Raw genomic sequence first — 18,151 nt, forward strand, 5'->3', positions numbered from 1 at the left:
GTGGTGGTCTGAAGAGAATGCACATCCCCAGCCCCAGCCACTTCAAATCCAGACAGTCAATCCACAAACCAGGATGGCAAATCAAGAAAACACCTACTTTCTAAAAGTGGGATTTTCAAACACACAGTATAAAAAGCATCTTTAATAAAAGATGCATTTTTATATCCTGAGTTCAGGCATACTAAACTCTATCTTGCAATCTTGTCCCAAAGGGAACTTATACTTAGAATGTGTTATAAATAAACTCCCATTCTATCCAATGGGACAGATAGCCTTTCAAAAGTGAAAAACAAAATATACTGTAGTTCACTATCAGGACATGTCACAGACACCAAGACATGTCCTACCTTTCACATGCACTGCACCCTGCCAACAGGGGTACCTTGGACCTGCGTTAGGGGTGACTCACATGTAATAAAGTGGAAGGTTAGGGCCTGCAAGTGATTGCATTTGCCAGGTCGACATGGCAGTAAAACCTGCACACAGACACTGCAATGGCAGGTCTGAGAACCTTTTGCAAGTCTGCTTGTGTGGGTGGCACAATCAGTCGCGCAGGTGCACTAGCAGGATGTGTTTTATAGGTCATTGGCATACCCAGTGCACTGTACTGGGGACTAAATCAAATAAGCCAATCATGGAAACACCAATCCATAATAACAATTTACACATAGAGCATATGCACTTTAACACTGACCTGCAGTGGTAAAGTGTCAGGAGTCCTAAAACCAACAAAAACAGGGTCAATAACAGGAGGCCCTAAAGCAAAATGTCTGGCAATAAATCCACTGGAAAAGCCAGGTCTAACAAAGTGGCCCTCTGGAGTTGAAAATGAAGAGCTCTCTTATGCCCCTTCAGTCAGAACAATCTTCCCATAACCTGATGTGGGATCAAAGGTACTAATGAATTTGGCAGTGCCCAGCCTGTCAATGAGCTCACCAGCTCTGGGATGGGGTGAGCACCAGTCTTGGTGACTGAATAGGAACTGAAAACCGAGGGCACTCAGAGGAGGGACAGTCCTCATGTGTCACAAGGGCAGAGAGGAAATCTCTGGTGGGAGTAAGTCCTCCCTTAGTAAATTCAGAATCACAATCAGCATCTCACAGTATGTAGAGATAACATTAACCCTGGAAAGATGATTCATCAAGCGACCTAGATATTACCCACCGGGTTGTGGGAAAGGAAAATATTCCTTTTGTTTTAGTTACCCTCACACACCCTAGTGGTGTCATGATTCATCAATCGGTCGTCCTGTCCCCTAAAAGTCAGGGTGGCCTCAACCATTTCTCAGGGAGCTCCTTGAAGATATGGTCAGGGGGTCTTACAGATAAAAAATCCTCAGACTGTTCTCGGTATCCCCTTATTCTTGGAACAGTATGGGATGTTAAAATTAATTAAGAATATGAGAGGGTCCATTGGATGTTTGTGGTTCTATGACCCTAGTGCTAACATGTTTCAGCCTGACTATTGGCCCTCTTCAGGGGAATAGAAATAGAAGTTCCCTACCTGGTAAGAGCAGAAGATATTTATCATGCTTTCCCTCTGAAAAAAAGGGCAGATAGCTGCTCCTTTTTTGAAAATAAAGATACACTTATCTTTAGTATTTGAAGATGTTATTTCTTCTTCTCCATCCGTTCCGGGAGAGGTAAATCATCACAGGGACTGTAGTTAAAGGGGTAGCCCTCTAGTCAAACAATCATCAAGGGTCCTGCCCCACGTCTTTACCTATTTGGTCCTACAGCCCGGGCTTTCGCCCGTGATGATCTACCTCTCCCAGAACAGGATGGAGAAGAAGGAATAACATCCTCAAATACTAAAGAAAAGTGTATCTTTATTTTCGCAAAAAGGAGCAGCTATCTGTCCTTTTTTCACAGGAATAGCATGATAAATATCTTCTGCTCCTACCAGGGAGGGAACTTCCTTTTCTATAGCCCTGAAGAAAGCCTAGGACCCTTAATGGGCCAATAGTCAGGCTGAAACATGTTGGCAGTATAAATCAATCAATCAATCAATCATTTGTAAAGCGCACTACTCACCTGTGAGGGTCTCAAGGTGCTGATGTTAGAAGGGGGGACGGAGCTGCTACTGCTCTAATAGCCAGGTCTTGAGCAGCCTCCTGAAGGTTAGTAGGTCCTGGGTCTGCCATAGGAGGATGGGGAGGGTGTTGCAGGTTTTGGCAGCGAGGTGGGAGAGCGATCTGCCGCCGGCGGTCACTCGTCGGATGCAGGGGACGGTGGCGAGGGTGAGGTCAGTGGAGCGGAGCTGGTGGTTTGAGGTGTAGAAGTTGAGTCGTCTATTGAGGTATGCGGTCCGGTGTTGGGGAGTGCCTTGTGTGAAAGGGTGAGGAGCTTGAAGGTGATCCTCTTGATGACGGGAAGCCAGTGCAGGTCTCTCAGGTGTGGTGTGATGTGGCTGTGGCGAGGGATGTCGAGGATCAGGCGTGCGGAGGTGTTCTGTATGTGTTGTAGTCATTTCAGGAGTTTGGTTGGGGCTCCTACATAGAGGGAGTTACCGTAGTCCAGCCTGCTCCCGACAAGGGCCTGGGTGACCGTTCTTATTTTGCTGAGGATCCACCTGTAGATCTTGCGGAGCATGTGGAGAGTGTTGAAGCAGGAGGATGAGACGGCGTTGACTCGCTTGGTCGTGGAGAGTGTTGAGTTGAGAATGACTTGCGTGAGGTTGCGTGCGTGGTCAATGGGAGTCGGTGCTGCTCCTAGTGCAGTCGGCCGCCAGGAGATGTCCCAGACCGAGGGGGTGGATACGAGCTTGCTTGTTTTAATAGCTTTACATGTGCATATTTTATACACTGCATTTTATACACTGCATCAGATGCACCCATTTTGGTTTATGACAGGAAGCGTAATTTTAATTTACCTTTAGAAATCTTTTTCCTCACACTTAAAATACTTTTTCTTAATAAGTTATATTTTGTCCTTCCCTGTAGCTTAATTGTACTGAAAACCTGTGTGACGTGTATTTTGTCATGTATGTGAAAACCCAGTAGTTAGGCTATGTGGAGTTTGAAGAATGAAAGATATCCAGCAAAAATTGTGGATGACCTATTAGCCCTATTTAGAGTGTTGATACCTACATACACCAACCTGTAAGTAATGTCATCAATAACATCCTAAACATTTCCCCCGTTTGGAGCAATGGGAAGGAGGTTGCACCAAGCAAAAAATTGGTGCAGATTCTAAATCCCAGCCATACTCGAGTGTCTCGAATTGAGGCTTAACATCAACAGCTCAAAAGTATATCAACAACAGGAAGCAGGTTTTGCCCCACACAAATAATAGAGTAGTAGATTTCCATACCATAAAGGTTCATTAGCAGATTAGTAATGTTACAAACTCAAATCGATCAGATTAATCCTAAATCATTAATAATCTGGTTACAGCATAAATCGATATAATCTAAACATGTCAGAATAGCAAATATAAAGCCAAGTTAATGACGGATTATTGTAGGCACATCATGAAAGATTCAGTTCCTTTGAACTTTGAAGGAAACTCCCTAATGCTAAGCTCAAGTTTCAGAAATAGGATCAGGGAAGTTTAAGCAGCAGGTATCGGAAAACAAAGCCTTTGAGGCAGAACCAAATGAAGGTTCTGATCAGACAAAGAAGAAATGTGCTTGCTGAGAGATTAACTCTATGAGCAGAAATACATTAGGAACAAGGTCTCAAGAGAGGAAGAGGTTCAGCTGCCTTGGAAGGGGAACAGGAGCAAATGTAACTTTTTAGCTTTGTAAAGCACAATGAAAACATAAGGGCGTATTTACAAGCCCCTTGCGCCACTTTTGCGTCATTTTTAACCTGGGAAAAATGATGCTAAAGTGGCACAAGGGGCTTGTATATAAGCCCCATGGAATTCAATAATTTGGACACGCTGAATGGTTTCCATAGAAAAGGAACCAATCACAAGCAAGCATTCTCAAACTCCTGGAGGGATATTATCAAGGTAATGCGATCAACATCGCAAATCGCACTTATCGCGTTTACCATTATCACCGTCTATCGCTGATTCACATCGCCTTGTTAGCGACGTATTTGCAACGCTTTGCTAAATGGCGATGTGAAAACCAGCGATAGACGGCGATAATCGGCAAACGAGCGTGAAATCAAGCGATGATTTCAAAGCGCTAAGGGAATGCTTGATAATATGGGAGTGTGGACTTAACCTTTAAATCTACCTCCCATATTACAGATAGCTTAGACAGGATTTAACCAGGCGTTAGATTCTGACGGAAACCGCGGTTAGCATGGCTTTTTTCATCTTTTCACGGATCTGCTCCATGCTTGTAAATATTGTGAAGTCTTGTTAGCGATTATTTCCATGGAGTAATGGTCAGGAACGCCTTCTTTGCATCTCATTAGCGATGTATATCGCTAAGATGCGTGGCGTTACTAAAACGGCAGCTAACATGCGCTTATGGATGTTAGCGTCACGTTGTTGATAGGGAGATAATATTATCGCCGCTTTTTTGGCTTTAACAGCCAATCCCAGCTCCTCCCGTTCCCGGCCAAAGTCATCGAGAAGACCGTCAACAAGCAGCTGGCCGCCTTCCTCGAGACGAATGGATCCCTCGACCCCTCACAGTCCGGCTTCCGAGCGAACCACAGCACCGAGACCGCCCTCATCGCCGCCACCGACGACCTTCGAACTCTGATGGACAACGGAGAAACAGCGGCCCTCATCCTCCTGGACCTCTCCGCGGCTTTCGACACTGTCTGCCACCGCACCCTAGTACAGCGCCTCAGCAACATCGGAATCCAGGAGAAGGCACTGGAATGGATCACCTCCTTCCTCGACGGAAGAACACAAAGAGTCCGCCTACCACCGTACAAGTCAGAGGCCACCAAAGTCATCTGCGGCGTACCCCAAGGATCCTCGCTGAGCCCAACCCTCTTCAACGTCTACATGAGCCCCCTCGCGGCCATCGCACGCCAACACAACCTGAACATCATCTCCTACGCCGACGACACCCAGCTGATCCTCTCCCTGACCAACGACCCCGCCACCGCCAGAGCCAACCTGCACGAAGGGATGAGAGACGTAGCCGAATGGATGACGACCAGCCGCCTGAAACTGAACTCAGACAAGACGGAGGTCCTCATCCTGGGCTCCACGCCCTCCGCCTGGGACGACTCCTGGTGGCCCCCCGCCCTGGGCACCGCACCCACACCGACGGACCACGCACGCAACCTGGGATTCATCCTGGACTCCTCCCTCTCCATGACCAGACAAGTCAACGCCGTCTCCTCGTCATGCTTCAACATCCTGCGCATGCTACGTAAGATCTTCCGGTGGATCCCCACCGAGACGAGGAAGACGGTCACCCAAGCCCTCGTCACCAGCCGACTGGACTACGGCAACGCCCTCTACGCCGGAACCACTGCCAAACTCCAGAAGAGACTCCAGCGGATCCAGAACGCCTCGGCGAGACTCATCCTCGACATCCCCCGACGCAGCCACATCTCCGGACACCTGAGAGATCTACACTGGCTCCCGGTCAACAAGAGAATCACCTTCCGGCTCCTCACCCACGCGCACAAAGCCCTACACGACCAAGGCCCGAGCTACCTCAACAACCGGATCAACTTCTACACTCCCAAGCGCCTCCTCAGATCAACCAACCACGCCCTCGCCGCCGTCCCCCGCATCCGAAGAGCGACAACAGGAGGAAGATCCTTCTCCTACCTGGCCGCCAAGACCTGGAACTCACTTCCGACCAATCTGCGCCTGACCCAAGACCACCTCTCCTTCAGGAAGAAGCTCAAGACCTGGCTGTTCGAGCAGTAGCGGCACTCCCCCCCCCTCCCAGCGCCTTGAGACCCTACGGGTGAGTAGTGCGCTTTACAAATGACCTGATTGATTGATTGATTGAATAACGCGTCAAGATGGCCCTTGATAATAGGCCCCCTGGTGTCGACCATCTTGCGATGAGTCATTCAATGAAAGATTTCAGCGCTGCCACCTTCATAGTACAAGGGCGGATACATCTCAGCCGGCCAGACTCACGCTCAGGTTCTAAGATGTACTGTTCAGCTCATTAAGGGGAATATTGCATGAACTTCAGGTGGATTTTAAAAATAACAGCGCAGTTATAATAAGTAAACTCTTGAAACTCGTCTTCAGAAAGGAGAAAATGACACCCACATCTGTGACCGATAATACAGAGCCAGTAATGAATGGTAAAGTACAATGTTTTCCTGTTGCTAAAATGCCTTCAGTCAGCCAAGAGAAAGCGTTGTAAATCAAGACGATGTGTGTCACTTACGACTCTCTCTTGTCTAAGCATTACGGGGCATATTACCAACCAGTAGAGATAATTTTTGTCTCTAACTTATTTAGAGACAAAAATTATCGCCGCAAATCGGCGATTTTTATCGCAGATAAACCTTGCTATTAGCAAGGTTTATCGCAAATGCGATAAAAAACGGCCGCAATGCATGAATATCGCTGAAAAGTCAGCGATATTCATGCATTATCGAGCAAATGCTCTTAGCCATGTTATCCACCTCCCATTGGATAACATGGCTAAGAACTGCTCCTGGGCAAGTGTTAGCTTTTGGAGATATTCGCGCTTAGCGCGAATATCTCCAAAAGTTGGTAATAGGAGATAGCGATGTTAGCGACTGTTTTCAGTCGCTAACATCTTGGCACGCCCACTTTGCATGTCATTAGTGATAAATATCACTGACATGCAAAGCGGGGCCCAAGATGGTCACTATCTCCTATTAGCTGTCGCTAACTGGTGTTAGCGACAGCTTGGTAATAGGGAGATCATTTTATCTCCGCTTTCTTGGCTTTTAAACCCAAAAAAGCGGAGATAAAGCCCCTTGATAATATGCCCCTACATTTCCAGTCCGTGGTAAAAGTATATGTAGCAGTTCTGGCTGCTATAAAACCATTTCATGCCGTGGCGTTGGGCAGTCAGATGTCTTTGTTTTATGTGCATTAGCTGGAGCTGTGTTGTCATATCTGATATTCTGGTTTCAGAAGCAAAACCGCTGCATTAATTCAGTGCTGGGTTATTGCTTTTTGGAGAGGCTTCGGTTCACCTCCGAGGTGGCTTGCTCAAGACAGACGCTGTGCGCATCTCACCGATACTGATGCAGGCGCATTGAACTGAATATGTTCTGATTTACAATACAATCTCACAGAGGGGCCTTTACCAAATCCTCAACAAACAAAGCTGCGACTCTAAACGATTTTACACACGAAAAATCCCTGGGGCTCCTATTAGAAGTCGGTGTGTTTTTCTGAGCCATGTAAAGGCTTGGGTTACAATTGCGCGCACCGCCTTCCTCTATTAAAAGCGAAATCTAATCAATAATAGCACTTGGAAACATTTCAATTGTGGCACCGTCTCTGCAAAGTAGAACATTTAACAGAGGGCACGTCCTTTAAGCTGTCCTCCAAAAATATCTAGGCCATTCGGAACATGGCGTCTGTGCTCGTGTGTACATCAGACTGCTTTCTTTGTACAATGCAAACACAATAAAATGATGGGCGGAGGGCTGAAACTTTTCAGACACTCGCACCAGTCTCCAGTAGATTTGGATTAAATCCATCATCATTATTTAGCTCACTTAGCCATCCCAGTTCAGACCTAGCCATATGCAAATACTTTCTTTGTACCTCTGACTCCGCATTTAAAGGAGGTGGGGCAGGTAACAAGTTAACAGTGAGAGCCGAGCCTTGGCTCTTAGAAAATGCTTGAATTCTAAATTGTGCAACAAATATAATGGTAAAATATGAGTAAATCTCTTCAAATTTTTGAAAAATATGTTTATTTAATATGCAAAAGCTTTTCTCCTTAGTACATTAGATTATAACACTGCAGCTTGAGGCATTTGTTAAAAACATGACATTAGAAACACGTATGTCCCCTCCACCCCCTCCCCGACCGCTGACAATGCCATTAGTGAACTAAGAGGTAAGTCAGTTGTCCTGTGCACCTTGGGGCAGATTTACAAGCCCCTTGCGCCACTTTTGCATCATTTTTAACATGGGAAAAGTGACGCAAAAGTGGCGCAAGGGGCTTGTAAATCTGCCCCCTTATATTTAGTCTAGATTCTTATTATACATGGAGCAACATTATAGTGTATTAAGTAAAAAAAAAAGGTTTCTAAACAGCACACCTCCTGAACTCACGTATTTAAAGATGCTCTCACATGTGATGATGAAGAAAGAGTATGCATGGTCAAATAAAATGTTTGCATGGGATCACTTTGACTAGAACACAATTTGACATAAGCTGGAAAGCAGGGACTAATCCTGGGTTTTCTGGTTTCACGTTGTGGAATACAGCCAGTCCCTGCGATTGAAATATACATGCGGGTGGTGAGTCTTGGGGTAGCCTCCCATTTAAAATTCTTAAACCCATCGCTTCTACATCATTAACGAATCTCATACCTAGTTGGCTTTGGATGGAATTGATTACAATGGGTAGTGTTTGATGTGGGATTGCCCAAAAATAGTCCTGCTGTTGGATTATATCGTCTCTCAAATAGGGCACAAGCAAGTTCAGGTTAAAATCCCCTGAGATAATGTAATCTGTGAATGAATCCTCCATCATTTGTTTTGTTAAAAAGGTAATGAGGGTAGTGCACACATTAGTTCTCGCTCTTGATGTAGGATGTATATATGCATTTATTATTAGCAAGAGTTTTAATTGATTATTTTCCTTCTACTATAACTTTACTATTAGTATTTTGGATTATTCATAATAACTTGTTCGTGGTCCATTCTCAATTCTATGGCAATAAATGTAGCTAGGCCCACACTGGGGCGTACTTTTTTGCTCTGTTTAACTGCTGGCTCAAAATATCCTTCGTATCCCTCAAGCATTACGGGGTTAACGGACCAAGTTTCCTGTAAGAGTATAGCCTGATAATAGTTAGTCATTGAGTTTAGGTGCCTATTGTTGATTTTTTTTACGTAGCCCATTAATATTCCAGGAACATAATTTTAATGTTTCACTATCTTTGTATAATTTGCCTGTTGACTTTCTTGTGTTATTCTGGGATTGCTTGTTTGTGCCATGAAGAGCCAAACAAATCCATTTTTCATTTAATCTAATTGGCTTTTCTATTTCAATTGAATTAATTGTCAAATCGAGTGATATATCTGTTTTTCCTATAGAGTTTTTTAATACTGAAAAAACCTGTTGACTTCTTTTATTTTGTTGATGGTGATTTGGGGGTACAGATATAGCAAATGGTTTTGGGTACACTAGCACTACCCGGCAGATGCTTTGATGGCAGAAGCAGTGGCAACTGCACCAGATAATACTCCGTCTTCCCGAGCATTCCAGGATTGGGGCCTGGATCAGAATCAGAAGCTTTGTAGTGGCAAGCCGACTTTGAAACCTGAAGAGCACTCCTGCCAGCAATTTGGTAAAATCAATTGACCGTCTTCCCCTTGCAGAGTGCCCTCACTGGGGGCTGGCAGCTCACAAACCATGCAAGATGAAAAACCAGAGGCTTTTGGGCCTACCTTAGGGTAAGCAAATATAAGTACTGTTTCTGGTATTCTGGGGCTGGTCGAGTGGGTACACATGATATTGGTCAGTCATGTCATGCCACCAATGTTATGTTATGTTATGTTATGTTAGTTAGATCTTATATAGCGCTGGTTCACCATCAGGGCTCTTTGCGCTTCTAGAGGAAAGAAATTACAACAGACAGTGCATATGAGCCAGAGTGGACAGGCTTATTTTGTGGTCAGTGCCTCCAGGAACAAGATAGTTTTAAGTTTTTTCCTGAAAGGAAGAAGACCCGTTTCTTTACGCAACTTTCCAGGAATATTGTTCCAAAGCTGTGGAATCAAAGTGGAAAAGGCTATCCCTTCAAAATGTGGAGATAGATGATGATTTAATCAGAAAAGACAATATTGAAATGTCAAAATGTCACTCCATGGTAGAGGATCACTGAAAGATTATTGGTGATAAGGATCATTTATCTATTTCTGGGAGTCCTGAGGTCTCTGCTTTACAGCCTGATAGCAATGTGTCCTACGACTGTATTTCGATTCAGGGCAGGGGGGTGGGCAGCTCCATGATCATGGGATATCAAGAGAATCTAGGAAAAAACTCACAGATCAGGTCAAGACTCACTAATTGTCCAAACTGTAAGAGTAGGGAAAGGGCAGGAATGCACCGTATCTATGAGATATGGCACATTCTTGTCCTTTTCCCCTGCGCTGGCACACACTGGGATGCCATGTGCCAACACAGGCACCCTTGCACCACGGTGCAAGTGTGTCAGCGTTGTATGGGGGATTGTTTTTGTACAGTAAGGGACACCTTCCTGCACAAAAACAATCACAAGAGGTGAAATATGTGTGCTGCAGAATGCACCACACATAGAACAAGAAAAAACATGGAGAAATAATGTTATTTCTCCATGTTGCGCCTCACTAACGCCACGTGGCATTAGATTCTGATGCATTCACAGGTTTACGATCACTGGTTAATCTGCAAAGGCTTCAGATTTCTTTTGTTTGTTGTAGATTTCTATAGCACAAACTTGACCCAAATGCATTGGAGCACTTTACATGAGCACCAGTCACGTTACACATGGACAATTCCATTTATTTTGGTAGGCACAGGGAGATTAAGTGATTTAGCTAGAATTACAGGATGCAGAGCCGGCGACAAGCCGAGGCTTGAGCCCGGTTTCCCAGATCCAACGTCAATAGCTCTGGCCATAACGGCCACATTGGTGTTGAGTGGGAATACCCACACCCATGGAACGCCCCTTTTACACAGTGTTATGTGTGAACAGCGCACATATTTACAAGGCCATGAAAAGCTATGTAAAGTGGATTTGCTTGGCTTTGCAAATATGCTGTGGCACATTGCGCCACCGAAGCATCAAAAAAGTGATGCTCCAGCAGTGTAAAAGTACAGCTAGTGGCCTCATCAATGATGCCCCTAAGACTATTAGCTTCTGTTCCTGATCTGTTGTCCAATAATGTATTCTGTGATAGGACTAGCATTTAAAAAAGTAAGAAATATGAAATATTGGAGTTATTTTCAATTCCACTTGGATGGTGACATCTCATAACGCAGGCTGGCTGAAAAATCTAGTTGGGCATGCTTAGGAAAACAAGACATATGTACTTATTCATCTCTACTTTATACAAGACCTGCTTCTAGGCTCAATTATTGGCTGAATAATATAAGAGTTAGCCTGTTACAATGTTGAACTTGGCATAGAGGGCTCAAACTAGAAAGTCAAAGGAGCACAGAGGCCTGCTGGACTGATTGGTCCCGTTGGTTAGTGTTGGGCAAAGGGACGCAAAAAACAGAACAAAAAAAACTTGAATAAATATAGAGTTAAAGGATTGTTGTTAAAAGGTATGTTCATGGAAAATAAAACAGCAAAATATAAAGAATGAGTGGAAATGTTTCACCATTCGTATGTGAATAATACATAGACATACAATAGCCATTGAACCTTAACCATAACAGTGGCTACCTCCCTAGCCTTAATCATAACCACTTCCCATTACACTATGTTGATTTTGTCATATAACAATGGGTTTGGAGGATAAAATATCTATTAGAACATTGGAATGTGGAGCACTCCATTGCAGACAATGGAGTGTTCTGTGCTTCTACGGGCCGGTAAAAGCACGCAGAGCAACCTTCCAATGTTGTTTAAACAAAGGCCTCTCGGTGTCCCATGGGATTTCAATCCCCTCGAGCTCCTAGATGCCTTTGCTCAATTTGTTACATCCTGACCTCTAGTGGCAGAATGTTCTAATAGCCTTATAGTCTTTCTTAGCTGGACTATACCGGCTATTAAAGTCCCGCTCCCTTGTTAAAGGCCCTCGCCTTTGGCTCAGGCCTTTAACGCTGGAGCGAGCCTTTAATAGCTGGTATAGCCCGATACAGTGGCCTATAAGGCTATATTAGAACATTGGAATGTTGGAAATGCCATTAAACCTAATGAAGTGCTCCTGGCTTCTAATGGATGGTAGAAGCCTGGTGCTCCAACATTCCAATGTTGTTCATCACAGTTTTTTCTGTGGGCACAAGGGGATTTCAGTTACATCGGGCTCCGTGAGGCCTTTGTTTTTATTTGTTGGAACATTCTGCCCCCTAGTGGCAGAATGTTCTATTAGACTTAAAGCCCTCTGTGGCTGGGCTATACCTTCCTGCAAAAACACAATCTGTGGGGCATTTTCCTCTTCCTATGTGTGCTGCAGAATGCAGCACACATAGGAAGAGGAAAAGGTGAGGAGAAATAAACATACACCTCACCTGGGAAGGTGTACATTTTGGCACATTCCCAGGTCTCCAGTTATGGTAAATCTGGGAATGCGCCAAAATCCATGGGTGTTGCTTGGGAACACCCAAGCACCACCAATGGAACACCTCCCTGAAAGAGAGTAATGTAATGCAACAAAGCCACTACGGTCCAGGCAAGGTGGCCTTGTGTGGCTTAGTATTTGGCCACGCATGCACTCTGTTGCGTGGTGCAAGTGTGCTGCAACTAATTGATAAATATTGCCCTTTTTGGATACACTCAGGAATGGATGTTGATACTGGGTAAACTCTGGGGCAGTGCAGCAAGCCACTTTGCTGATCTATGTTGCATTGTGCGCAGGATTGTTTTTTATGCAGGAAGGGACACCTTTCTGCACAAAAACAAACCTCTGAGGCATTCTACTTCTTCTATGTGCGCTGCAGAGTGCAGCACAAATAGAAAGAGAAAAAAACTAGGATATTTCTCCTTGTAACACATCACCTGAGGAGGCGTAGTGACACTTTCGGAGGTCTACCACTCATGGTAAATTGGGGAATGCATAAAATTCCATCGGTGGATGAGTGGGGACACCCATGCACCATCCATGAAACACCTCCCTGGTGCAGAGTAGTGCACCCCAGCATTTTGCGCTGTGTTGCGTTACTACAGATTTACTAGGCCACTCAAGTTGCACTTACTAGTTGGATTGCGCATGCACGCTGTTGCATGGTGCAAGTGCGATGCAACTACTTGATAAATATGGCACTGTATTTAGTTGTAATCCATGTAATTAATATCCTATGTAGAGGAATACAGTTACATTTTCAAAGACCAAAAAGGAGTGACGCAGAAGGAAAAACTAGTTACCAATGAGTGGGGTGTTCAGAGAGGGCTTATACCCAGATTCCCAGCTTTCACTATCAAGCCCAAACAGGGAAGATATATAAAAACAAAAAGCCTTTAGCCTTTCCGCGATTCACCTGGATATACTGGGAGAAAACTAGGTCAGACCAGCAAAAGGAGACAAGAGGGGAGGCGAGAAGACATATTGGTCAGGTAAAATACCCTGTTATGTAACCTGAGCAAGACATGCTCTATTAAACACAGGTAATGGGTAGTGAGATGGCAACAGCTCAGGACCGGTAAGATATCGAGGGCAGGTACCAGGTACAATGTATGAAGTTTCAAAATTAAATATAAGATCGATGGGATGTGCAGAATCTGTACATGTGGTAAAGTAGTTTGGTTTCACAAGGCCGAGGGTATTGGTCTTACAAGGTGAGATTTTATTGCAACATGAACAACAACAAAAACATTTTTACTTTAGAGGCAATAAAACAATGAGATGAGCTCATTCTAATTCAGCGAACACAGGTTATTTAAAGCTATGTCTTGAAACGAAGGACGTACTGCAGTGACTTCACTTATCAATAACGAAGACAAAATCAGTGTCAACAGATTACACTAGGCCTATTTATAATTCAAAACAAAGACCAGTGTCATCAGCATAGCGCCATTTAAGAAACATTATAGAGGACTTGAATTGAAATCAAGCTTTCTAACATAAAACACTATGTTTTCTTCTAGCAGATAAATTAATCAATGTAAAAACAGTGAAGTGATGGTGTATAAATTCTAAATTTGATCAAAGCCAAAGTGAAGGGAAGACAATAAAGGACTGTACATTACACAGTAGGCCTAAAAGAGGGTGAGGGATAGAATAACTAGAATTACTAATAGAGCCTTGCTGCAAAGTTTCCTCCATTAAAAATTATTACTTTTTCAAAACTAATAACCTAATCAAAAGGATATAAAAAAAATCAAAACTTTCATCAATATATCATATCTTTGATCCAGGAGCGGGCATAATATTTAATACAGCCACATTCAAGTGATGGCATTTAAGGGAAATTCCAACCTCCAGGAAGTCAGACGTACATTCTAGATACCACAGGATTTGATTTGAAGTGAAGAAGAAAGTATATGTTTCCCTGCTGTTAGACCTACCATCGTTAGGGTGGTCTTCCCCAAACTTATTGTCTGATTTCCTCCTCTTTTTGCTATATCTTTTTGTTGGCCTTAGGACTCTGAGCACTTTACCACTGCTGACCAGTGCCAAAGTGCATGTATTTCTTCCCTAAACATGGTGACATTGGTGCATATATGATTGACATATTTAATTTCCTTGTAAGACCCTTGTACAGTGGTATAGCATGTACCCACAGCATGTACATAAATGCAACTAGTGGGACTGCAGAACTAATTGTGCCTTCCACCCAGTAGTCTTCCAAACCACTCACAGGCCTGCCATTGCAGTGCCTATGTGTGCAGTTTGCTGCCTCTTCAACTTGGCATTTAGAACTATTACCCAAGCCCTAAACTCATCTTGTATTATATATACATAACCCCTAAGTGAGGCTGTAAGTAGCCCTAAGTGCACGGTGCTGTGTAAGTCAAAGGTAAGATATGTACTTTTAAGTTTTACATGTCATGGTAGTGACATAAGGATACATTCATTTTTAAACTAGTGTGAGGGCTTCTACTCTCATAGGCTAGCATTGGGAATTCCTTGATACAATTTGAGCTATAATTCCTGATTATAAAAGAGAAGCTGCATCATGTTTTATATATTTGAAATGGTAATGATAATTTCTCTTTACTGGTAAAGTTGGATTTAAAATTACTATTTTAGAAATGCCACTTTTAGAAAGTGACCATACAAATAAAGAACGATCGCACTCCTGATTGCGTGGTGTGGTGTGACAATTTGTTGGCTGGTAAGCAGGTGCTATTTGGTACTTCCTTCTGAGTAAAAGGAACTCTGAATGAACTCCAAATGTGTGTAACGTCCCCAAATGCACACAAAAGAAAAGAAGTTCCAAGGTTTGTTACTTGTTCATATCAATAAAGTTTTATTTGAATATTCCTTGAAATTATTCCGTGTTCATTGACGTTGCTTTCACATCAATAATTCATTTTAAACATCAGTTTTCATAGCCCAATGCATTTCGGGCACCTGGCCCTTCATCGGGGGCTTTGTGTACTGTCGAAAGAAGGATATACACAACCATTAACCCATATGTATATACAAACACTATTCAGACTGAGTAACCGTGATGCAAAATAACCAGCCTTTAGGCGGTTAAACCTTATATCCCACATTGTGTGTACCAACTGCGTCAACGATATATCCTGTGCATATGTAGTGAAAACCATAGTCATGTGACTCAACATCTTGAACAATATAGAAACGTCCCTGTTGATGCGTGTTTATGGAATGATATCTCATGCAGAGTGGTAGGAGGTTCCTCGACCGATATCTAACGTGCGCTTGTGATGAAGAGCAGTACAACAGATAGAGCAATCCTACCTGAACCTGTTTAATACAGTGTGTTGGTTGGAGACGCGAGTTTTAATGCTCGAGTGTACGGAATACCATGGTAGACATAGTTCTAAAACACAAGTAAAGAGAACAGGGGTGAAAATCACTTAATAAGCGACCCGCGCATCAGCGGTTAAATGCGAGTGAAAATCGAGTAAAAATCGGTACCTTGAAACATAGTCGAATCACAGCAATTCGCAGTGTTATGGTTCGAACATCTGCAGATGAGAACCAATGTATTAGTCCCACCAATCTCAATCAATTAAGCGAGTTCTCACAATGAGAAAATGTGTACGTGCGAAAACGTCTTACCGAAGATGTTTTGGGAGGTTGCCAACAGGTTTCCGTTTCTTCCGTAAGCATCACGGAAGTAAACGTGCTATATTGAGCGTGTTATGAAACACATCATGTGATAGATAGAAATGGACGACATACCTCTCGGTCAAAATGGCGAAAGAAGACAGATTCCCGTAAATGTTTGACATCTTTAGAATTAATCGAGAAGTCGATATAACTTGAAGTAAAAGTGACGATGTGATGGTACTAGTGGGGGATGTAAGAAGGCGATTTTAGAATTTTACTGAAATGGAAGCTCCACCTGAATAAACGATGTGTGAATAAAGAAAACAACCTTAATACATGTAAAAGGTGTACTAGCAACATAAAAAACATATATATCAAAATCAATATCGTTAGCATGATTTCACGTGAATAGCAGTATCGTAACTCTTAGTCATCAAAAAAGTAGAAAATCATAAAATCGGTATGCACAAGTGTAGTGCACACTGGTGCAGGGTATCATCGTATCATGATTTATAAAAAACAGTTCAGGTCAAACTAATCATTTAGTCCCTTCGGTTGAATGGTATTCAAGAAGTTGATCCAAAAAATCTCTCGTCTTAAAAGGTGTTGAGTATTGTCTCTCCCGGGCAAGGTGGATGATTGTTCTAGGATGAGGAATCTGAGTTGGCTGGGAGTATGGTTGAAAGTGTTGAAGTGTGATGCCAATGGTGATTTCAAACTCTTTGTGCGAATGTTACTCTTATGTTCTATTAACCTTGTCTTGACTTTTCTTTCGGATTTGCCCACATATGCCAGACCACATGGGCACTTAATCATGTAAATAACATTTCAACTGTCACAGGTAGCTGTTACTTTTAGTTTGATCAATGTTCCTTGGCTAGGATGATGAAATTCCTTTTCTTTTATGATTTCATTGCAATTGCCACAGTTGTGGCAAGGTAACATGCCTTTGTACGAGAGTTGTTTCTGATCATCTTTTTTGTGTAACAGTTCCTTTATGTTCTTGGTTCGTTGGTATGCGAACCTTGGTGGATTGGAAAATATCCCATTGAAATCTTCTTCCAGTGTCAATAAAGACCAGTGTTTTAGTATAATCCTTTTAATGTGCTGACTCTCGGTCGAGTATTTCGAAATGAAAACCATTCTTTCTTGACCCCTAGGTTTCTCCTGTGGTCTCAATAGGGTAGATCGGCTTACAGTTGATGCTTTTGATATTGCTTCCTCTAGGATGCCAGTTGGGTATCCTCGCTCTTTAAAATTGTTTACTGTGGTGCGCATGTTTTCGTTGTATGAGTTGTCTGTGGATGAAATTCTTTTAATTCTTAATAGCTGAGAGTATGGAAGATGTTTTTTCAGTGAGTATTGATGAAAGCTGTAGAAATGTAGCAAATTGTTCCTATCTGTGATTTTGGTAAATAATGTTGTTTCCAATTTACCATTGTTATTGTTTATCATTACATCCAGGAATGATATTTGATTGGATTGTATATTGTGTGTGAATCCAATTCTATCGTTGACTTGATTCAATTTGAATATGCCTTTGAGAAATGCCTGTTCTGATTCCTTCCATAGGATAAATATGACATCTATATATCTTTTATATAGAATCAGGTTGTCCTTCCAATCGTTGTTATTCAAAATGATATCCAATTCAAATCTGTCCATAAAAAGATTCGCGTACGCAGGTGCTGCGCAATTTCCCATCGCCGTACCAGAGGATTGAATAAAGTAGTTGTCTTTCCAGTGGAAATAGATGTGGTAAAGGGTAAAATGTAGTAAATCCATAAGGAATATCTTGAAATCCTCATCCATTTCAGTCAGCATTAAGAAAGATGCTACAGCTTCTACTCCGAGATTGTGTGGGATGGAAGTGTATAAGGATTGTACGTCAATTGTACAAAGAATCATCTCTTTCGTGTAGGCTGCCGCGTGTTCATCAAGGATGTTAGGGAAATTAGTTGTGTCTTTTATATATGTGGTCATATTTTGAACCAGGGGTTGTAAGTGTTTATCTAAATATTTTCCAACTGGTTCATGAATGGAGTTAACCGTGGAGACGATGGGTCTGCACGGAGGGTGCGTAGGATGCTTGTGCACCTTAGGGATCATGTAGATGTAGGGAAGCGCCGGGTTTTGTTTAATCAAAAATTATTTTTCTTTTTGGGCAATTGTAACTTGACAAATTGCTCTGTCAATGATAATTGTGA

This window comes from Lissotriton helveticus, chromosome 4_1 (assembly GCF_964261635.1).
Source record: "Lissotriton helveticus chromosome 4_1, aLisHel1.1, whole genome shotgun sequence".
NCBI lineage: Eukaryota > Metazoa > Chordata > Amphibia > Caudata > Salamandridae > Lissotriton > Lissotriton helveticus.